This window comes from Heterodontus francisci, chromosome 13 (assembly GCF_036365525.1).
Source record: "Heterodontus francisci isolate sHetFra1 chromosome 13, sHetFra1.hap1, whole genome shotgun sequence".
NCBI lineage: Eukaryota > Metazoa > Chordata > Chondrichthyes > Heterodontiformes > Heterodontidae > Heterodontus > Heterodontus francisci.
Window position 1 is genome coordinate 72,609,049 of NC_090383.1, and position 24,199 is coordinate 72,633,247.

Sequence of the window (24,199 nt, forward strand, 5' to 3'; positions counted from 1 at the left end):
AAGGCACGGGACAGATTAGCAGAAAGATATCACTTTGTGCTCTCGACCCCAGTCTACCCATGAGAAATGCCATGGGGGATAAACAAACATATTTAAAATTCAATGATAGAAGTAGGTGAATGGACAGGTGCAGTCAAATGATGCAAAACTTGTCAATCACCCGTTATTATGGCTGAGACATTAACCCATTTTAAAATAACCATTGTAGATTGCCCCATGTATTGTACAGAAATCATTTTTCACCGTGAGCAACATATAGGCAAGAATAAAATACTTTTACTTAAAATATACAATGAACAATGATTATTTTCAGATTATAACAATCTGTTGTAATAAGAATGATTGTTATTGAATTCTGCTACAAGTGCTAACATTCCATCTTTGTCTTTGTTTGTGTGTGTCTCTCTGGCTGTGGACTCAGAATTATGCTCTCTTTCTCTGAACTAAAATGAAGCAGATGATAATAAATAATTCTTACCTTAAGCACATCCAAAGCTCTGCTACCCGTGTTCTAACTTGCAGCAAGTTCTGGTCATCCAGCACCCCTGTGCTCACTGAACTACATTGGCACCTGGTTAAGCAACACGTCGATTTTAAAATTTACATCATTGTTTTGAAATTCCTCCACAGCCTTGCCCCTCCCTATCTCTGTAATCCCCTCCAGCCATACAACCTTCTGAAATATCTAATCTGCGCCAATTCTGACCTTTAGACCTTTCCCAATTTTATATCCTCCACCATTAGCGGCCCATGCGTTCAGATGCCAAGGCCCTAACCTTGGGAATTCCCTCCCTATACCTCCCTGCCTCTCTACTTCTTCCTGTAAGATGCTCCTTCAAACCTACTTCTTTAACCATAAATGGACTCATTTTGCCATCTGCCCTAATATCTCCTTTTGTGACTCAGTGTCAAAAATTGCTAACTTTTTGTAATTTTGGTAACACTCCTATGAAGCACTGTGGGACATTTTACTCTGTTGAAAGTACTAAATAAATACGAGTTTTTGCTGTTTATTGTGAAGAAAATCAGTTTTCAGATTACTTTCAAATCATGGTCAAAAACACAGAAAGAAACTTAGGCTGGGAATTTCCCGGCATGAGGTTTGACTCCTGGCGTTGGGACCCAACGCGGGTCCTGAGCCCCTGCAGGCGGGCAGCGGGGCTGCGGCAGCACTCTTTCCGATGGCAGCCTCCTAATTGGCCACTGCCAGGCCCACCAACCAACTAAGGAGGGCAGGCTGCTTCTCCGTGCTGCTGGCTCAATAAGAAGGCCAGCAGCTCTGCAGCCTCAGCAGTGCCATTGATAGAGATGGTCGCTGCTGAGCCTGCAAGGGGGAAGAGAGGGTACTTCTATATTGAAGCACCCTCACAGGGCAGGTAGGACACTTGTTTCTGTGCCATGCAAGCAGGCCCCAGCGATTGGAGGGAAACCCCTCCAGCTGTGGCATTCGGACTGTAGGGACAGCCTTTGTGGCTGGGGTTTCCCTCCTTGGGCCATGGAGCCCCCAGAAACCAAGCCTCCTACTGGGAAGCTGCTGGGAAGCCATCTCCATGCAGCTGGTTGCCTCGTAAGATGGCCCTTAATTAGGCCTTTTAAGTAATTTAATTTGCTGCCCACCTCCAGTTGATGGGCAGCTAAGCGGCTGACCTTCCTGACGTTGGTAAAATGGGCCAGTGGCGGGAATGCATCAGGGAAGTCCCCTGCATTTTACCAGCCCCTTGCCTCCTATCAGGTCTGGGGACTAGTACAATCCTGGTCTAAGAAACTCTTTTGCAACATGAGGTTCTCCATTTGTTCACTCTGAGTGAATCCTACTGACACATACTCAGAATTGTGCACACTGCACATAGTTGGGTAGATTTTGACTTTGGATAGCACTTGCTTCTCTGGGACCCATTAAAATAATTCAATATTTACTGTCAGAGGTCCTCTTCTCTTCCATCACCCATGGAATTGATCAAAGCCTGCACTGGACAGGCCCTGACCAGTTCATACCTAAAATGGTAATTGGCTCTTATTTACATCATTAGACCCCAGTTTCCATATTAAAAAAGGGCTTATTACCTGAAACAGGCTGGCACTTTGGACACTTGGCAGTAGGCCCCTTTTTAAAATGGAGTCGGCTGCATCACCAGTGTTTACGGGGCAGTAAAGCTACTGACCCCATTTTGAAGCTATTACTGTCTCATTCACACCAGGCAAGGTCAGTCAAAATTGACCCCACTCAGGGGGCTGAATCTGGTGGTCCCGCCACCAGAAGTGGCAGCGGAGGTAAAAAATGGCAGCTGGCGCACACGGGCCATGCGCCACCATGCAGCCACTATCTTGAGCCCGGTGGCTCATTATCATATGCAGTGCGGCCGCCCCACCACAGAGTCCAAAGTTGGGAGGAGAACAAAATCCAGCCCCGTCTATGGAATGAGTTTTCAGGAACAGTGTGATCTCTTTGGGAAATTAGACCAAGGTTTTTAGAAAGACTGGGGCCTTCAAATTAAAAACAGAAAGACATAAAAGACAGTGCTATACTTAATCATGTTATTGTAAAATAGTAATTTTAAATTGTTTTATTATTTGTTACAAGCCTTACATTGACTCCCTAGTTAGCAGTCTGAAAGGAGAGAATGCTAGGTGAAATTCTTCTCAATATATGTTTTAGGTAACTTTGGTTTGCTTAGTTTGCCTTCCTCTTTCCCAGAAACTTGCACATGACTACATTACAAGCAAACAGACAGAAGACTTTTTATCAAGATCTTTGAACAGCTCTTCAAGTAAAAAAAATGATACTCTGAACAGAGGTTTTATTATACCCAATAAAGAGACAAGTTTTTGCAAGGGGGAAGAGAGGGCACTTCTATATTGAAGCAACCTCACAGGGCAGGTAGGACACTTGTTTCTGTGCCATGCAAGCACAGCACAAGCATGGCACATGACCAGTGGAAACATTGGTTCTAATCTTCCAAAATTCCTTAGATTCTGGAAAGGCACCAGTGGATTGGAAAACAGCAAATGTAACACCCCTATTCAAGAAAGGAAGGAGACTAAAAGCAGGAAACTATAGGACAGTTAGCCTAACATCTGTCATTGGGAAAATGCTGGAATCCATCATTAAGGAAGTAGTAGCAGGACATTTAGAAAACGATAATACAATCAAGCAGAGTTAACATGGTTTTGTGAAAGGAAAATCATGTTTGACAATTTTGTTAGAGATTTTTGAGGATGTACAAGTAGGGTGGATAAGGGGAAACCAGTAGATGTAGTGTATTTGGATTTTCAAAAGGTAGTCGATAAGGTGCCACATAAAAGGTTACTGCACAGAATAAGAGCCCATGGTGTTGGGGATAATATATTAGCTTGGATAGACGATTGGTTAACAAACAGTAAACAGAAAGTCGGGATAAATGGGTCATTGTCAGGTTTGCAAACTGTAACTAGTGGAGTACCACAGGGATCAGTGCTGGGGCCTCAACTATTTATGATCTATATTAATGACTTTGATAAAGGAACCAAGTGCATTGTAGCCAAATTTTCTGATGATACACAGACAGGCAGGAAAGCAAGTTGGGAGGAGGACACAAAGAGTCTGCAAAGTGCTATAGATAGGTTAAGTAAGTGGGCAAATCTTTGGCAGATGGAGTATACTGTGGGAAAATGTGAGGTTATCCACTTTAGTAAGGAGAATAGAGAAGCAGAATATTATTTACATAGAGAGACTGCAGAATGTTGCGGTACAGAGGGATCTGGCTGTCCTCGTACATGAATCACAAAAAAGTCCGCATGCAGGTACAGCAAATAATTAGGAAAACAAATGGAATGTTGGCCTTTATTGCAAGGGGGATGGAGTATAAAAGTGGGAAGTCTTGCTACAATTGTACAGGGCACTGGTGAGAACACCTGTAGAGTATAGCATACCGTTTTGGTCTCTTTATTTAAGGAGGGATATACTTGCATTGGAGGGAGTTCAGCGAAGGTTCACCTGATTTATTTCTGGGATGAAGGGGTTGTCTAATGAGGAAAGGTTGAGCAGGTTGGGCTATATTCATTGGAATTTAGAAGAATGAAAGGTGATCTTATTGAAGCATAAGATTCTGAGGCAGCTTGACAAGGTAGACGCTGAGAGGATGTTTCCCCTCATGGGGGAATCTAGAACTAGGGGACAAAGTTTCAAAATAAGAGGTCTCCCATTTAAAATGGAGATGAGGAGGAATTTCTTCTCTTAGAGGGTTGTTAATCTTTGGAATTCTTTACCCCAGAAAGCAGTGGAGGCTGGGTCATTGAATATATTCAAGGCTGAGTTAGACAGATTTTTGATCTACAAGGGAGTAAAGGGTTATGAAGAGCAGGCAGGAGAGTGGAGTTAAGGCCACAATTATGATCTTATTGAATGGCAGAGCAGGCTCGAGGAGGCAAATGGCCTATTCCTGCTCCTATTTCTTATGTTCTTATGTTCTGCTTCCACCATCCTTTCAGGCAGTACTTTCGAGATCACAATAACCCACTGCATAAAAAGGTGTTTCCCTATGTCTTCAGTTCTTTTGCCAATTGGCTTAAGTCCATGCCCTTTGCTTACCAACCCTTCTATCACAGGAAACAGGTTCTCCTTATTTATTCTATCCAAACCTTTTACCATTTTGAAACCCTCTATCAAATCTGCTCTTAACCTTCTCTGCTGTATGGAGAACAATCCCAGCTTCTCCAATGCTCCATTAAAGTGAAGTCCCTCATCCCTGGTACCATTCTAGTAAATCTCTTCTACAACCTCTCGGTGCTTCCTTCCCAAAGCGTGGTACCCAGAATTGAACACACTACTTCAACTGAGGCCTCACAAGTGTTTGAACATAACTTCCTTCCTTTTGCACCCTATGCTTGTATTAATAAAGACCAAGATCACATATGCTTTTCTAACAGCCATTCCAGCTTATCCTGCAAACTTCCAAGATTTCTGTACATAAATCCTCAGCTCTCCCTGTTCCTACAATTCTTTAAAATGTTGCCATTTAGTTTAGATTGCCTCTCCTCAGTCTTCCTACTAAAATGTATCCCTTCATACTTCTCTGTGTTAAATTTAATCTGCCATATCTCTACACATTTCACCAGTCCATCTACAGATCAATGCTGGGAGAAATGAATGAACACAAAGCACACCCCACTAGCTTAATGCTGAATTTCCAATGAAGCAGAAAATGCTGGCTAAAAGCAATGGCAGTTAGTGAGTGATTTTCCCATGGTAATTCCATTATATAGTACTCCCATTTTCTCATCATAGCATGTATAATGTAATTTTCCTTTCAACCATTTTCTTTGCTATATTCTCGTTAACATTCCTCTGTGCCAGCGCAGCATTGATATGTATCTTTAAAAACTATGGATTTCCTTTATATCCAATGCTGCTACTTCACAATAATATTCATCATTAACTTTGCTTGCTTTATTAAATCATGCAACATTTCTGGACTTCCCAATAGGTGCTCCAAGCCACTAGATCTACTTTGACTCTTGCAGGTCCTACATTACAACAGTGCTTCAAAAGTACTTTATTGATTGTAAAACATTTTGGGACGTCTTGAGGTAATGAAAGGTGCTATAGAAATCTAAGTCTTTATACAGCTATGCATTGCCATGTTGAAGGGCTGTTTTCAACAACCAAAAAAAAAATCTGACTATGTTGCGCCATTGCAACTGATTCCAGTGTGACAAAGATAAAAACAGAAAATGCTGGAAATACCCAGCAGGTCTGGCAGCATCTGTGGAGAGAGAAACAGTTAACATTTCAGGTAAATGGCCTTTTATCAACTGAGTTCTGGCTAAAGGTCATTGACCTGAAGTGTTGGGCTGGACTTTCAATTGCCATTATGGTTAGGAGCAAGTGCGGGCACGATTTGAAAATTGCTTTCCCAAAGGGAGGCACTGGATTCCACCACCTCTGGAACGTGATGCAAGTTTCAAAGGAAGGGCAGAAGAGGGGAGTGGGGAAACCTGCTCACCTCCAATTGTCTGGTTGTTGAGTTCGCTCATGAGCTCATTAAGAGGCCTCAGAGGAGCAGTTATAAATTTTCAATTGGCAGGGACAGGGAATGCACAGTGTCTGGGACATGTCAGGGTGCAGATGTTATGAGTACAGCAGGGAGCCATGAGGGCTAATGGATGCATTGGCCAACAAAGTTAAGAAGCGGAGAATAATGCTCAACTGGTCAACTAGTAGCACACAGTTGCCATCACTGGTACTGAGAGACTTTCATTCTTGAGCAGCGAGTGGTAGGATTCCTAAGAGGGACTTGAGGCTGCTGGCATCACTTGGGCAGCAGAGGCTGGCAAAAGTAGCCCTGGTGAGCGAATGAGTGCCAGCTGAGGGAGTCAACATGAGAGCAGGCTACTCTAACATTGGACTGATGTATCCTCCTGGACCGGAGGATTCCATAGGAGCACATTGCGAGGTTGCAAGGGGAAGAAAGCGCTACCTCAGACATCAGGGAGCATTTTATGCGCTGAATTTTTATGCTTCTAGGTCAATCCAAGGATCAGCAGCTGACCTGGGTGGCAGCTCGCAGTCGGCAGCTCATCATGCCATTAAGAAGATCACAGGTGGCCTATCCCGGAGGGCGGGGAAATAAATTCATTTTGAGACCAATGGGTAGGAGTAGAGGGAATTGGGGTTTGCCGACATTGATGGATTCCCACTGGTACAGGGGACATCGATTGCACCCAGGTAGCCATCAAGGCACCGACAGACCAGCCAGCCAGATTCCTGAACAGAAAAGGTTTCCACTCCATGAATTTCCAACTGGTCTGTGACCAGGTCTGCACTCAGTTCCCCAGCAGCTGTCATGATTCCTTCATTCTTAGGGAGTCCCAGGTGCCAACATCCAGACTCTGTTGGTGGCTGCTGGAGCTTAAGGGTTATCTTCTGAAGAGGTGGCTCCTGATGCCTGTCTGCAACTCAGACAGAGATGGAGAGAGGTGTGACAACCAAAGCCATCTACTAACACAGACCTGCATCGAACAAACCATTGGCATCTTGAAAATGTGCTTCCGTTACTTTAACTGGTTGGGTGGTGCCTTCCAGTATGGAACAGCCAGAGTGTCTTGTATTGTGCTCGCTTGCTGCATGTTGCACAACATGGCTATGCAAAGAGGCCTGGAGCTGGATGAAGAGGAGGAGCTGGAATGCCATTCTTCCATGGAGGAAGATGGGGAAGAGAAATAAGAAGAAGAAAATGAGGATGAAGGGCACGCTGCATAGGGGCTCGGCACCCAGGCATTGCAGGAAGAACACTGAGACTGTCCCAGGCATCACAGTAATTGTCAAGGTGGCTTGGCCACAAGGGCAATGCTGATTCAACAACGTTTCACTTGAGTGCCTCTCAACTTATATGACAGATGATTCTGTAACTCAACCTCCATCTGAATGAGAGCTTATCGAGCAAGCACACACATCATGTGATTCCCATTTCCACCCAACAAGTTTGAGAATGGGGTCTGCAACGTCAACACTCTCCCACGTCACAAACCATGGAGTTGCCCCAGGACCAGGCCCCCAACCACCCCATAACCTGCAAATCAATTTTGTCATCAAGCATTACTAAGATACAAGTCTGTTCAAGATCATAGGTGATTATTATTATTAAAGGAGAAATAAATGATCAAACATATTCAGAAAACTTCACCCAGGTGACTCAAAAAGTGCAACTAATGATGTGGCGCCTTGTGTTCATGTCCGCTCCTACGGGATGCTCCCCCTGAGGATGAGGATGAGGTGGACACAGCCTGCACCCTTGTCTCTGCTCACACAGCTGAGATGCCTGTGGCTTCCATCCTCACCATGGAAGTGCCCATAGGGACTCTTCCACAGATTGCTGCACCTGGTTCCTTGCAGGGCCAACCTGGATAGTTCCTCAGTTGGAGGGTCCAAGGAGGTGAGAGATGATGCCGATGCTCCCTGATGGGTGATCCCCTCATCAACCTCCTTGGCTTTCTCAGCCCTTCCATGGCACTCCTGCATGCTAGATGAGGCCACCAGTTGGGATGCAGCTGGCATCCACTCCATGTGTCTCTGCGCCATCAGCAACACTGAGCAGTCAATGCTACAGAGAGGCTCACTCTTCATGTGCATGCCAGTGCACTGCTGCTGCATCCTCTTGGAATGGTGCTGTATATGGCTCTCCAAGAGACTGGCCACTCGCTCAACGGAGGAGCTCATGTGCTCATAACCCTGAGACATCACAGAGCATATGTGCTGCAAGGACTCCTCCATTGTCTGCCCGTGGCTCCATAATGCCTCAGGGATCTCTGACATTCGGAAGCTCATCTGCCTCTGAGACTCCAGAAAAACCCTCCTTGTGTGTTGCATCCAAGTCCCAGCATCTCCTCCCAGTAAAGCATAGCTGTGTCTGTCCTCTGTCCTCCGAAGATGACTCCCCACAGCTTACTCTGTCTCACTCTCCTCCTCCTGCTCACTTGAGATGTGCTGCTCACCCTTCTAAGCTTTCTTTAGGCCCAACCTAGGTGTGTGTGTCTGTGCTGGTGGAAGTTGCGGAGGAATGACGTGACCGTGCAGTCTCTGGAGTGTCTCGCCCCACCAAGGAGGCAGGCAGTGACCGTGCTGGAACACTCCACTCCTGCTCCACTACTGGTCCTGTTGGGAAAACAAGAAGGTGGTGATGAGAACCCAGGCTACTTAACAGGTGCATCATCAGCACAACCAACCCAATAGATGACAGCGGTCCAAGAGCCACAGTGCGTATTGGACAGGAGTTGCCTCCATGCTCTTCACCCGAAAACAGAACAATCAAATGACCATGCTGTTCACAGCCTCCTGTCTCATCATCGCCCGTGGTCTGACGTGATGGCCCCCTAACAATGTCCAGCATGCCAGCTCTATCGCTGTTAGATTATGCAGGTCTGCCACATTACCACCTGTACAAGACATCTCGCGACTGTTGTGAGTACTCTTTCCCTGCAGAATGAGGAGAGAATGAAGTTAGAGTGGCCTGGCCTCTCTCACCTATTACAGTATGACATTGACAAGAGCTCTTGCGCTCCTCAGTGATGCCCACTTCTCAATGTCGCCCCATATGTGAGGGTGGCTGACTTCTCAGTGATGTAACTGGCCAATTAGGAACATAAGAGCAGGAGTAGACCATTTAGCCCATTAAGCCTGCTCCACCATTCAATTGGATCATGACTGATCATGGAGCTCAATGCCACTTTCCTGCATTATCTCTTGATGTCATTAGTAGCCAGATATCTATCGATTTCTGTCTCGAACATTTTCAATGATTGAGCTTCCAAAGCCCTCTGGAGTAGAGAATTCCACAGATTCACCACCCTCTGAGTGAACAAATTCCTCTTCATCTCCGTCTTAAATGGCCTACTACTTATTCTGACACTGTGTCCCCTGGTTCTAGACTCAACACACAGGGGAAACATTCTATCTACATCCACCCTGTCATGCCCTGTAAGAATTTTGTAAGTTTCCGACCCGGATTGAAAATCGAGGCTGTTAATTCTGTTTTTCTGTCCGTAGGTGCTGCCAGACCTGCCCAGTATTTCCAGCAGTTTTTGTTTTTATTCCCGGTTTCCAGCAACCGCAGCATTTTGCTTTTGCACCAGTGTGGGGAACAGGGAAGAGGAGGTAAGTTTGTCAGTGCGGGGGGGGGGGGGGGGGGGGTGTAGGAACAGGGTCAAACATACATCATGGGTGTTGGGGATGGTGGGAAGGGTTGAACCTTAAACTTTGTGCGGTTTGTGGGGGGGAAGGTCAGATGTAAAAGGTAAATGTTTTTTTGGGGGGAAAGGGCAAATAGTCATTGTGATTGTTATTGGGGGGGGTGGGGGTGGGAAAGGGGCATTAGAATTTTATTTATTTAATTTTGGGGGTAGGACTATAAAATTTAAATTGGGCAGCAGGGCTGGTTGCCCTTTAAAAATACACCAGTGCCTGCGCACAGGCATCTGATACCATTGCCAGGGAAAGGCAGCCCGACCTCTCCACCTGACTGGTGGGGTGGGGGAGAGGGCGGCTCATCCTGTCCAGTTAAACGAGCTGCCACGCTTGAAATTGCGGTGGCCCTTTGGTGCAGGCGGGTCTTCATTTTTGAGCTCACCACTGAGATCGGCAGTGGGGTCTTAAAATCCAGCCCACAGTCTTCTTTAGCAAAAAGGTTCTTGTTTTTTTACAATTTATTTATTTAGAGATACAGCACTGAAACAGACCCTTCGGCCTGTGCCGACCAACAACCACCCATTTATACTAACCCTACAGTAATCGCAAATTCCCTACCACCTACCTACACTAGGAGCAATTTACAACGGCCAATTTACCTACCTCCTGCAAGTCTTTGGCGGTGGGAGGAAACAGGAGCACCCGACGAAAACCCACGCGGTCACAGGGAGAACTTGCAAACTCCACACAGGACACAGGCAGTACCCAGAATTGAACCCGGGTCCCTGACACTGTGAGGCTGCGGTGCTAACCACTGCGCCGCCCATGTTTCATCAACATCTGCTTTATATAAAGATGAATGAGTCTGATGAACTTGGTGTGTCTTTCTGTTGAAGGTAATATCACCTGCGTCGCTGCTTAAACAGCCATCTGCCTCTTGCCATTCATGTGGACCATGGGCTTGATTTACTGCATTGAGAAGGGATTTGCTATCATTTACACACTCACAGCTATCTTGGCTGAGAATGCTCCTGACTAGTTTTCTGACGAGTGCAGCAGATTGAACTGCATATGCTTTCAAATATGTTTACAGTTAAGGATTCATAAATAAAAGTCACTCTAAGCTATGAGAGCAGTGAATTACTGACTGAGGATAATCTGCTGAATGCTGCTTTTATTAATTAACTCTGCTCGTAAAGAAGGTAAAGTTTATGAACTTTGATTGGGTTTCGGTTGATGTAGCACTGCAGAAATAATAAACATGAGCATGACATGATTAGAAAGTTCCAAACAACTTAAAAACCAGGCTGTTTGTCATGTGGGCCCACAAGAAATAAATATCCCAAGCAGCCTATAAATGTCCATCTGGACATTTCAACATCACAGTAGCTTTAATGGCCACAGAGATCGCCACCAAATGGAGGAAAATCAATTGAACTAGAATTCTGGTAAGGCAGCACGGTGATATATCAATAGCCTGTGTCTCAGGGCAATAGTCATCATTGAGGTAACTCAGTAGCTACCTCAGTAACTATATCTGTCCTAAGTTGTAAATAGAGCCCAGAAGTTGCTGCTAATGTCCTATTGGGTTGTTAAATAAACACTGCATACATTTTTGTGAGCTAATAAGCAGATTAGTTAACATTCCATTTTACAGTTTCCTGGAATAGAATTAAAATATGCTGTTTAATGTCTGCATACAAGCCATCCAATGAAAGGGCAGAATCAATGTCCTGACAGTCAGCTATGAACTACAAATAGCACTGGGAGCTCGTGCAGCTTCGTAACTGAGAACTATTGCTAAAAAATGGAACACAAGGAAGCAGTCTGTGGACTAGGTGCAGAAGCCCCACTGGGAGAAGTCAAAGGAACACGGGGCACTCTCTGAGGTTGATTGCCAAGTCCTCAGAGGTGGTGAGTGCTACAGGTGTGGTAGAAGGTAGCAGAAATGCAGTAACCAGAGGCTGCAGAAACTGAAAGATAGCAGGAGAAAAAAGGTAAATTTCACCAAATGTACTAAGGGAATTATTCTGAGCCTAGCTGTATTCAGCTGCTTCATCTCCCCTTCATTATAACGTCAGGCGTGGAGCTGTTTGCTGTTAATTTGACAGTGTTCAGCTACGTTTACAACGCAACAACAACAGAGATGATAATGAGGTAGAGCTGGGAGTCACCAGCATACATATGGAAACTGGCACTGTATTTTCAGATGATGTTGCCGATGGCAGAATGTAGATGAGAAATAAAAGGGGACACCAGGGGTAGTGGTGTGGGAGTGGGAAGAGAAGCCAGTGAAGGTGATTCTCTGGCTATGATTGGATAGATATGAATAGAACTAGACGAGTACAATCCCACCCTGCTGGAGGACAGTGGAGAGGGGATGGAGAAGGATGGTGTAGTCAACCAGCTTTAGGGCTGCAAGCAGGTCAAAAAGAATGAGGAGACAAAGTTTTCCTTTGTCACAGTCACTGAAGGTGTCATGTTATTTTGGTAAGATCCATTTTGGTATTGTCGGGCAGAAACATGATTGGAAGGCCAAGAGTGGAGTGGAGCAGTGAGAAAGGGCTAGGCTGAGAGTGGAAAATGAGAAAGAGCAAGGCTGGGAGTAGAGCAGAGAGAAAGGGCGAGGCCGAGAGTGGAGAAGTGAGAAAGGGCGAGGCTGAGAGTAGAGCAGTGAGAAAGGGCGAGGCGGAGAGTGGAGAAGTGAGAAAGGGCGAGGCCGAGAGTGGAGAAGTGAGAAAGGGCGAAGCCGAGAGTGGAGAAGTGAGAAAGGGCGAGGCTGAGAGTGGAGCAGTGAGAAAGGGTGAGGCCGAGAGTGGAGCAGTGAGAAAGGGTGAGGCTGAGAGTGGAGCAGTGAGAAAGGGTGAGGCTGAGAGTGGAGAATGAGAAAGAGCAAGACTGAGAGTGCAGCAGTGAGAAAGTGTGAAGCTGAGAGTGGAGAATGAGAAAGGGTGAGACTGAGAGTGGAGCAGAGCAGTGAGAAAGGGCAGGCAGAGAGTGGAGGAGTGAGAAAGGGCGAGGCTGAGAGTGCAACAGTGAGCAAGTGCAAAGCTGAGAATGGGGCAGTGAGAAGGGGTGAGGCCGAGAGTGGAGCAGTAAGAAAGGACGAGACCAAGAGTGGAGCAGGGCAGTGAGAAAGGGCGAGGCTGAGAGTGGAGCAGTGAGAAAGGGTGAGACCAAGAGTAGAGCAGTGCAGTGAGAAATGGCGAGGTGGAGCGTGGAGGAGTGAGAAAGTAGAGGCTGAGAGTGGAGCAGTGAGAAAGGGTGAGGTGGAGAGTGGAAGAATGAGAAAGGGCGAGGCTGAGAGTGGAGCAGTGAGAAAGGGCGAGACCGAGAACGGAGCCATGAGAAAGGGTGAGGCTGAGAGTGGAGTAGTGAGAAAGGGCGAGGCGGAGAGTGGAGCATTAGAGAAAGGGCGAGGTGGAGAGTGACACAGTGAGAAAGGGTGAGGCTGAGAGTGGAGCAGAGCAGTGAGAAAGAGTGAGGCCGAGAGTGGAGCACTGAGAAAGGGCAAGGCGGAGAGTGTGTGCAAACCTCCAGAGTGTGTGTGTGAGTGAAAGTTGGTGCAATGTTTGTTATTTAATTAGTTTGGTTTAGGTACAATAAAGTTAACCTCTTTCTTTGAGGGTCATACCAGAATGAATGACCTGGGTAAGAGAGAGTAATGGTTTTAAAGAGGACAAAGACATAAAAGGTGGAGGAGAAGATATGGTTGAGCAGATTGGTAGCTGCAGAAATTTGTGGTGAATGAAGGGCCAAAGACTAGACTGTTGGGGTTTTGAAAATGCAGTTGTAAGTGAATTGGGACAGAGTTTTTTCCAGGGGTGAATACTGAAGGAAGTAGGGTTGGGAACGGGATGGGTGATGTGTGTGGAGACTGATACAAGGAAGTGATAAGAGATGGCCTTATCTTTGATTGATACGATGGTAGTAGTGAGACCATGTGAGAAGGCAAGGTCAAGGGGGTGGCTCTGAATATGGTTTGGGAAGTTTATTTGTGGGGAGAGATTAAAGAAGGATAGGAGGGCAGTGAACTCAGAGGAGAGAGAGAATGATGAATTGAGATGGAGCTTGAAATCTCTGAGGGTGAGAAGTTGTTCAGTGCAGAGGCTGAGGGAGGAAAACAGTGAAGATATCTCACTGAGAAAATTTCTATGGTACTTTGGTGGGTGGTAGATAATGTAGATTTTAAATGCGAGGTGAGAGGGGTGGAACAAACTGAAATGCTCAGACGAGGAGAAAGTGCCAGAGGAGTAAGGATCAGGTCAAGTTGTGATGATAAGATGTGATGATAAGATCCACATTGCCGCCGGAACGATCTGGGCCATGTAAGTGATGGAAGGTACAACCAGGTGGTGAAGTTTCATTTAGGGGGAAGGTGTCATCAGCCATCAGCCAGGTTTTTCTTCAGGTCATAATGTCAGTGCAATCATCCACAATAAGCTCATAGATGACATGGGGCTTGTTCACAAGTGAACAGACATTCTCGAGGGAGATGTAGAGAGGGGTGGTTATAGCTGATCCAGTGGCAGACTCCACAGGGCCAGTACTTGGAGGGGTGAGATGGATGTGAAGGAGATGTATAAGGTTAACCCTCAGTGGGTATGTTGGGTAGGGAGGTCGGCGAAAGAGTGGGATGAGGCAGTGCGGTTACTACTCATAAGGAGTTCCTCGATGGGTTCTTTTGGAGGATGCCAAAAGAGTTACAAATGGAAGCTGTAGACTAATCTAAGAGGGAGTTAAGCCTGGGCGGTTGCAGGAGAATAGGAAGGTTGAGGATTGTTGAAGGGTTTGGATAGGGATTTGGGAAGGCAGAGTATATAAGAGGGGAGAAATAAAAGGAGGCATGACAACAGGAGAGAGGAGTCTAGGAGGGGTACGGGGAAAAGAAGTAAAGAAAGGGGTGAGAAATGTTAAATTGGAAGTGATGGTCTCCGGTTCAGAGTAGCTGCCAAGACACGTACATGAATGAATACAGGAAAAACTTAAATTACATAGGCCTGCTTATATAGAAATTATTAGGATACATATATTCTGGTGGTAAATGGGGAATAGAGAGGAGACAATAGGAGGGAGTCCAGAGTTAAAGTCAGAAGTCCCATGTTGGGATAAAGTTGGCTGAGGTAAGGTGGAGATGGCATGGAGCATCGATGAACTGCTGTCCAAGTACAGAGACAGGTGTGGCAGGTGAGTGAAGTCCAGAAGTTATTTGAAGATTTCAGTGTCAGAGGATGTGATGATGGGGTATTTCTGTAGGAATGACAATCCAGGAGTTGTAGGGAATCAGTTGCAGGGCAGAAAAAAAGAAATGGCAGCAAAGGTGGAGGTCATAAGATCCAGGAGGGGCGCAGAAATGTACTTCAGTCCAGGTGCATGAAAAATACTCCTCCAATAATGAAGCAGCCACCAGGACACAGACACTAACCATGTTTGGGATGGCAAGTGACCTGTAGCATTCACATCAGCATCTCTGAGCTCATGGTCATAAATATCTTCGGGGGTCGTCATTGACCAGAAGCTAAACTTAAGCAGACATATCAAGACCAAGAGAAGCCTGCCAACCATCTTATTTATGTGTATGAGAGTTACTTGGCACCTTTAGTAACCATCTAATCATTCCTTCAATCTCAACCTAAACTGACTGAACAGTAAAACAGGTCCCATATACTAAATGGAAATTAGCAACCATTTAGATCAAATAGTTTAAGTACCCATCAACAATAGTATTGCAATACTATTTAAAATCTCTCATCGCTCTTTAAATATAAGAATGAATGATAATAAAATCAGCTGTAATAAACTTAAACTGTCACAATGTTAGAAATTAGAAATATGGTTAAAATATATATAACCAGCTTGAAATAGGTGAAGTAATAGGTTAATGCTGTAAGCTTTGTTTTACTGGTAACAGCTAAGGGTTTTGTTTCCCCAGAATGATTATTCTTAGGTGATCATAGTCAGCTGGATCAAAGGACCATAGCTAGGCAAATGCATAAGTAGATAACTATACTACAAAGCTGTACTAGGCTTTTCATTTAACTTTGCTTAATTAGGATGTCTACTGGAATGTAAAAGTTAATTAGTATGCAGGAATAGAATAAGAGCTACTTTAGTGAATCACCATGGTTCAACAGTCTGATAAGGAACAAGGACCGCTGGACTGAATGTCCATTATGAACAGCTCATTAACAAACCTTAGGCAGCTGTGGGCATAAATAAATGGTGATAGGACAGATACAAATAATGAAATGTTGGAGACTTCGTTTGATGGCCGGAGATAGAATGTTTCTGGGGAGAATGCAACTGATCAGGGAGAATAGTTTAAGATGAGATAAGGAAAGGATGATGTAAGGGCCAGATTGATCAAGGGCAGATGGTATGAGCAAAGGCTCAAGAAGTTAATGTCAGATGGATAACATTAAAGGTGAGTTTTTACCCCATGGTTTAGACAAAGGACACCATGTTTTATTGGGTATTTTGAAATAAGGTAAATCTTTATAGGAGCATAAAGTCCTGTCAATAATTCATCCAGGTGTCAACCCCTTAAAAAAAGGGTATAATGTAAGAGACTTTGGGACACCTCAGAGCAGTTATGCAGTGGAGAAGAACTCTCAAGGAAGAATCCAGTCCAACACTCCTCAGTGGTTCGAAAAATCAAAAAGACTTGGGGCACCTAGAAAAAAAGTGGAAGAAGAAAGAATGAAAGAACTGTTTGTGCAGGTCAGCCATGCTGTTTGACCTGGACCAGTACTCTACTCATCATGGCCGTATGTTTTTGCTGTATAACTAGTGTGTTATAGTCTGTCTTAAACTCTAATTACACTCAATATACCCACCATATTGGTTGCAGTTGACTAGATTGATTAGATATTGTTAACATCAACTATCTTTCAAAGATTAAAATTATTACAGCAATCGTAATAGTAAATGTGTAGAATAATGTTTAAAGCTAGAGTTTCTCTCCTCCTTCATCGAGAGTAGTTTGGGTGTCATCTGCAGCTGTTGTGTTTCTTGTGCAGTTGGACAGTGGAGGAGAACTCTCAAGGAAGACTCCAGGCCAACACTCCTCAGTGGTTTGAAAAGCTGTCTGCAGTCTGATTAGGTTCCAATGAAATGAATGTCGAACAAGCCCTATAATGGACCAGGCCCTCTGCCAGATGGTGAAGGTGAAAGTTTACTTCTATATATCTCTGAAAATATTGTCCTTTAATTTCCATAGGATTCTCTAAATCTCCTGCCATAACTTCACCAGAAGATTGGTAGAAGTCCTGAAGTAAATGCATAAATAGCTATTACTGTTTGTTCTGTGGGTTGTCTTGGTATTTCCCCAGAGAACCCATCTGTAAATTTCAGTCCATTGTCTTTGGAATGCATTGTAAATATTCTTTGCTTCTTTTCTCTTATAGCTTTATCAAAGATCGGGTAGAATCAAGTGGCTACATAGACCCTGGCACATCAGAACTGTTTGTGTCAAACACTCCCTTTGTCCTCAGCATCAGCACAGCTATTAGCACCTCAGAGAATCTAAGGAACAAATTTCAGCAAAGCCCACTTTAAAATCATAATTGAGGAGGAGCAAGAGGAAATGGGAAGAGAGGTAGATGACACATGTAGCCTGGTTGAGAGTCGATGGTATATGTCAACCTTATGGACAAAGGATTGCTATCTTATTGGGCATGCCTCCAGATGGCAGTCAATGCAACAGCTAAATCTGTTTGCAATGTTCTTTGAGTCTGCCAGAAGCAGCTAGCAGCAGTTGCTGGGTAAGTGTAATGGTGCACATCCGGCGTCACTGTGGTCCTACATGACAGCTTTATGGAAATGTGGAGTATCATTGCACCTTCACTATAGTCTACAGGGAAGCTTCAAAGCTGTGGAAGAATAAACACAGAACACCATTCTCTCATGAATACAGTGATTATTATCAGTGAGACCTTGAAGACCTTGGCACATTGCTAGATATGACAGATTGGGTGATCATTCCGAAAGCAAGCTTTCCCCACCTTAGAGTCATCCTATGAACAGCTTTCCTGCAAATCTCTAGTCATACAGCTGGGGTGCCCAGCATCAAGGGTGGGAAGGAAAAGAATCCAGCCCCTTTGCAGGATGTCCACACATTCTTCCACTCCAGTCAAGGCCAGGACGATCCCAATGAGACTGCACTGCCCAACAACAGTATGCTGCTACAGTTGCTCCTCCTGTTCAAGGAACACTTATACACAGTCATAAGTTGTGGGGGCAAGACAAGCACACCTTGTGGAGTCACCAAAGAGAAGCACAACAGTAGGGATTATAATACATTTAGAATGTAAATAGAACTAAATAATATTGATCCTATAACTTCAATGTAGTATGGGCAGTGGGGGTGAAATTCAACAATGACAGCGCACAAAATGGCAGTCGGGATCATCTGCCCATTATACACACCACCTGATTTTTCTTGCCATTTACTTCTATAACCCATTTTGTACCCTGCTGAAGTTAAATTTCACCCCAGTGTTTCTTGGGTACGGCTTTGACGAGGTAATAAATGCTAGAAGGGAGCAAAAAGCTGGCAGTTTATCTCGAGTAGAGCTAATGTATAGCATGCTGTTGGGAACTCCAGTAAGTGGGATTCCATTGAATAAATAAGGGGATTGAAATCTTTTTTGATCACAGAGTTTGGCATCAATCCCCTGGCGTTTACATCATCTTCCTCCTCCTCTTCCTGTGGATCTTAAGGCAGTCTGCCAGCTGGTAAAAGTTCTGTGCCTTTTCTATGGTGTCCCTTTTTCAATAAACAAGTGATAAAGCTATTTCTCCTCACAAACACCATGTCAACCAATTACGTTATATGAACCACAGCTTTATATGGCAGTTACCCCAATAATGGTTTAGAAGAAACCTGTTACATGGAAATGTAATGCTATTGCGACCTTCATAGCGATTGAAAGAGCTGCCCCAGCCTTTGAGATTGTCAGTAAATCAGTATGCAGCAAATGACATACGTCAGTCATGACTTCAAATCTTAAACAGAGGCGAAGTGACAGATTAATTTATATTGAAATTGCCGAGCAGATCATTCAAAAAATGACTGCTATATTCATTTAAAACTGAACTGATGGCACGTTCTTGACAATTAAGTAAGTACTTAGGCGAGGTAGGCATGTGGACATTGTGGTCAGGGGAAGGGAAGACACAAGGCTGGAGAAGCATGCCTGATTCTGCTGGCTCACAAGGAAATAAAATTAAAAGAATTAAATTGATAACATTTTAATAAAATTAAAATTAAGGAAAAAAAATAAAAATTACTTTCTTTTCTGGGCCTCCTCTACAGAATTTATTTGCTGCCAATTTGGCACAGCAGGGCTGTCATGCAGCCTTCCCTGCTCAGGCCTCTGGTCAATGTGGGCCCCAATGATGCCATCAGACTCCAATCTTCATATTTAAAGCAGGTCCCCACTGCCTTCTGGCCAGTATCCCACTCAGTTGTTAAGAATGGATAGGAAAAAACTGTTCCCACTGATGGAAGGATTGAAAACAAGAAGACACAGATAAGAAGCCATGGCAACATGAGGAAAAACTTTTCCACGCAGTGAGTGGTTAGGATCTGGAATGCAATGCCACAGAGTATGGTGGAGGGGAGGGGAGGGGGTTCAATCGAGACATTCAAGAGGGAATTAGATTATTTTCTGAAAAAGAACGTGCAGGGCTATGGGGAGAACATGAGGGAGTGACACTGGGTAAATTGCTCGTTTGGAGAGCTGGCACACACACAACACGTTGAATAGCCTCCTTCTATGTTGTAATGATTCTGTGAAGAGTAAGTTAAGATTGCAATCCATATGAAGGAAACAGGATCAGAAGGACTATGTCTGTGGCCATTTTAACTGCCTGCCCCACTTTTGAATGGAATTCTGATCTGTTTTGACTGGATCTTTAAGTTCCAGCTGGGGATAGGGTTGAGAATGGCGGGGTGTGGTGGTATGTGGCAGATCTTCCTCCTTCTACCCATACCTCAAGGGGGAAAATTCAGGAGAGCTGCCAGATATCCCTGGAAATTACTTCTTTAACACCCCTGAGAAGTCTCAGTAGATGCCTTGCGTTTCCTTTGAGGACTTTTCTAGCTCTAGTAGGACCTTTAAAATTCACAACCCAGTTCATCTCTAGTGCTGTGTGATTACCTTGAAGCGTAATGCACCTTTAAGACCATAGTATACTAATGAGCTGAGTACCAGGATGCAGCCATGTGACTACATGCCAGTCTCACTTTGTAACTGGAACAACAAGAGGCAAACCCTGTAAATAGTTAGCTCTGTACTGCATAAACTTGTTAGCTGTTAATAAATCTGTTTGAGATCTTCAATCAACTGAACTCCACACATCTCATTTATGTTGAATCAGACAACATAAAAAGCTTCACATTGCATGGTGGTAGCTGTGATGAGAAGACAGAATCCAATATTGAAGACCACAGGAAAACAGCTTTAAAAACTACCTACAGCTAAAACAGGGAACTTTAAGAGAAACACTGGCGCAAAAAGTGTAAATGAAAAAAACTCACCTCAAGCTGTAGAAGACAGAGCTGAATGACAGACTGCAAATTAATCACTGTGAGCGGATGAGTCACTGTGCCACCGGTACAGGAGCTCCAGCTTTAAAAAAAAAGCTTTGAGGTGCTTGCAAAGTTGATTTTCTTTAAAGGCTCAGTAAAAGAAAAAAAAAACAGGGAAAACCCAATCCCTACCTCAGGCTGATCCATTGTTTAAAAAAGGCTCTCCTAGGTTGATCAGATTGGCACCATTACAGGAGGTGTCCGACAGCAAAAAGCTCAGGAATCCTCCATTCACACAGCTGGCAGCTAGAGCTATAAAAGGAAACCATGACATGACTCCAAGGCTGAAGATCTTTCACTCATACAGCCTGAGTTAAAAGAATTCATAAAACCACTCAACCATGAAGAATTGCCCCCTTGAACGACTGTATAAACAAACACTAGTTTAAAAAGCACTTTAGATGCCTATTGTACAGCTGTATAAGCAGACAAACTAGAGTGCTGGAAGCTCGATAAAGAGACAAGCTGCTCCTGTCAATCAAACCAGCCAGTATAAAGAGATTTTTTTTTTAAAGGGAAGCAGTACAGAGTCACAGAAGCAGGTTCTTAAAGCAAGGTTAAAGCAAAAGAACAATAGGAACATGGCTACCAATTTTCCCAGCATGAACTGGAAAGCCTTGGATATCCTATCTGAGTTCAAACTTTTCCAACAGAGACTGCAATTAAGCTTTACAGACCAAGTGATTACAGAACCAGAAAAATAGGCAATAAAAACAATGATAGCAATTGGAAATGAGGGGTTATACAGAATCAATACCTCTGGATTATCTGAACAGGAGCAGAAAGATCCCGCAAAGATATGGAAAGTGCTGGAAGATCAACCTCGATTACACGTGAATTTTAGAATTCACCACCTGGAATTGATGTCCTACAGGCAACAACCACAGGAATCAATAGACCAGTTTGTCCATAGATGCCGTAGCAAGGGCAACGAATGCGATTTTTCAGAAGTTGAGCTGTCAGACCAAATAATGGAGCTGATGATTGTATCAACACCCATTGAAGGACCTCTTGGGAAAAAGGAAAGGTCACAGCATTGATGCACTGCTGGAAGATGGCAGGAAATATGAAGCCATTGCATCTGGACAATAGCATTTGCAAGCACTAGTGGGGCCAACAGTATCAGCACCATAACCAGGTCGAAACATGCAAGAAAACTGTGTGGTAAGTGTGGTTTGTCTCACTCACAGCGAAATTGTCCTACATTTTGTGACCTGTGCAAGGCGTGCGGTGCAAAAGGACACTGGGCCCACCTATGCAAGAATTCTGGCTCGAAACTCGCAGCCAGAAGCCATGGTAGGGCACGAGCCAACAGTAGACAGGTGCAACAACACTGCAACAGCAGCAAGGAAAGTGCCAGAGACCTTCAAGTCAAACGCAAGTCAATACACCAAGTCCACAGCAAAACAGACCTGAGATAAGAATCATGTAGGAACAAGTCTCAGTCAGAAGACGAGCAAGCATTCCACATTGTAAACCTGACACATCATGTTGATGAAGTCAAACAACTGGAACTTTCACCACCATTAACATCATTTGCCCCAAAAAAATTGGCAAACATATACTCAAGGTCAAGATTGACACCGGTACTATTGCAAATATCCTACCAGTCTGAATCCTCAAAGATATGTACCGGAGTATTTGGAAATCAATAATGCAACTGATAACTTCCAAGTTATCTGCATATGATGGGTCACCCATCCTGTACAGTGGCACATTGACAATGCAATGCAGATCTGGAAAGTTAGCATGGAAACCACAAATGTTCTACCTAGTAGACACGAGCAGACCAGCAGTGGCAGGACTAACAGCGTGTAAGGATCGGACCAACAGTGGGAGGACTACCAGCGTGTAAGGATCTCAACATCATAACTATTCACGAGAGCATTGCCAAGGGAAATCTCCAAGAACCGGAATCCACTCGCAGACTTTGACCAGCATCAAACAGTGTGGTCTGGAAACCCAGCAACAGCACAACTGTGCTGCTCCTTCACCTTCACTTCTTGCACCACATTGAGCCAGAACAGACAAGTATCTCCATGAGACCAAGTACTCTTCCCCCAACAAGTCCTCATACTTGAGTCCCAAGCCTTCAGACGTGGAGGATGAGGAGAAGCGAAGGATACGCAATGTCCTGAAGAGGCAGAGGAGTAATGAGGTGAAGCATTGTCTATTGGCTCATCGAGATGAAGTGCCAGAACTTTCCAAGAATGACAAGGCCCCAAAAGTGGTCATCTTGAGAAAAGCAATAAAGTATGTTAGCAGGCTGAAGGTAGAGCAACAGAAACTGAATGCAAAGAAGAGAAACTTCAGAAAGAACAGCAACAAATGAGACACAAATTCCCCGAGCAAGAGTTGTCAAGCCACTAAGGTGATACATGGACTTTTGAGCCTCTATACTTGTAAAGTTCATAATCTCTACATGTATGTAAATCATTTTGATGTTATCTATTTTTTTATGTTCTTACTTTAGCATACAATACTTATCTTTGGAAAGAAGGGGGATGTTGTATGATTGCCTTTAAGAATAATGTACCTTTAAGATCTTAGTATGCTAATGAGCTGAATACCAGGATACAGTCATGTGACTGTATGCTAGTCTCACTCTGTAACTGGAACCTCAAGAGGCAAGTCCTGTAAATAGTTAGCTCTGTACTGTATATACTTATTTATTTAGAGATACAGCACTGAATCAGGCCCTTCGAGTCTGTGCTGACCAACAACCACCCATTTATACTAATCCTACATTAATCCCATATTCTCTACCACATCCCCACCATTCTCCTACTACCTATCTACACTAGGAGCAATTTACAATGGCCAATTTACCTACCAACCTGCAAGTCTTTGGCTATGGGAGGAAACTGGAGCGCCCAGCGGAAACCCATGGGGTCACAGGGGGAACTTGCAAACTCCGCACAGGCAGTACCCAGAACTGAACTTGGGTTGCTAGAGCTGTGAGGCTGCGGTGCTAACTACTGCGCCACTGTTAGCTGTTCATTCAACTGGACTTCATGCATATCATTTATGTTGCATCAGACAACATAAAAAGTTTCTCATTACATCTAGTAGGACCTCACCATGGTGGATTGATGCTGCTCTAGCTTACAAGGGTAGATCGGGTCAGGTACTGCTGATGTGACCTTGAAAGAAAGGAATAGGTTAGGCCATTCAGCTCCTCAAGCCATTTCTGTCATTCAGTTAGACAATGGCTGATCTGTACCCCAACTTCATAGTTGCTGCATATTCCTTGATACCATTACCCAACAAAAATTGATTTAACTGAGCATCGAAAATTTCAGTTGTCCCAGCATTCACAACCTATTTGGACAGAGAATTCCAGATTTCCACTATGTTTTATGTTAAAAAGTGTTTTCCAAGTTCACTCCTAATGGTCCAGCTCTAACTTTAAGATTGTGACCTCTTGTTCTGGATTCCATCAGCAGAGGAAATAGTTTATCTCTATCTACTCTATCGCATCCCTTAATTATTTTAAATGCCTCAATTAGAACACCCCTCTACCTTCTGAACTCAGGGGAATACAAGACATGTTAAGGAACCTGTCCTCATAATTTAATCATTTAACCTTGTGTCATTCTAGTGAATGTGCGCTGTTCACTTTCCAAAGGCCATGTATCTTTCCAGAAGTGCGGTGCCCAAATCTGAACACAGTACTCCAGATGGGGTCTGAAAAGTCTTTGTACAACAGAAGCACCACTTCCTTGCTTTTGAATTTCATGCATTTGAGATTGCCCAACAAGTAAATGAGTCAGATGTGGAGTTAGAACATAGAACATAGGACATAGAACATTACAGCGCAGTACAGGCCCTTCGGCCCTCGATGTTGCGCCGACCTGTGAAACCATCTGACCTACACTATTCCATTTTCATCCATATGTCTATCCAATGACCACTTAAATGCCCTTAAAGTTGACGAGTCTACTACT

At 44.2% G+C, this 24,199-nt stretch overlaps 1 long non-coding RNA gene across 1 annotated transcript; it reads left to right on the top strand.

Annotated features, from left to right (window-relative positions):
* The first annotated feature begins 11,458 nt into the window (after positions 1-11,458).
* Positions 11,459-18,493, top strand: LOC137376801 (uncharacterized). The gene is made up of 3 exons (XR_010976302.1): positions 11,459-11,655; positions 16,678-16,824; positions 17,065-18,493. It is a non-coding gene; the product is annotated as an uncharacterized lncRNA (long non-coding RNA).
* Positions 18,494-24,199: the final 5,706 nt, after the last annotated feature.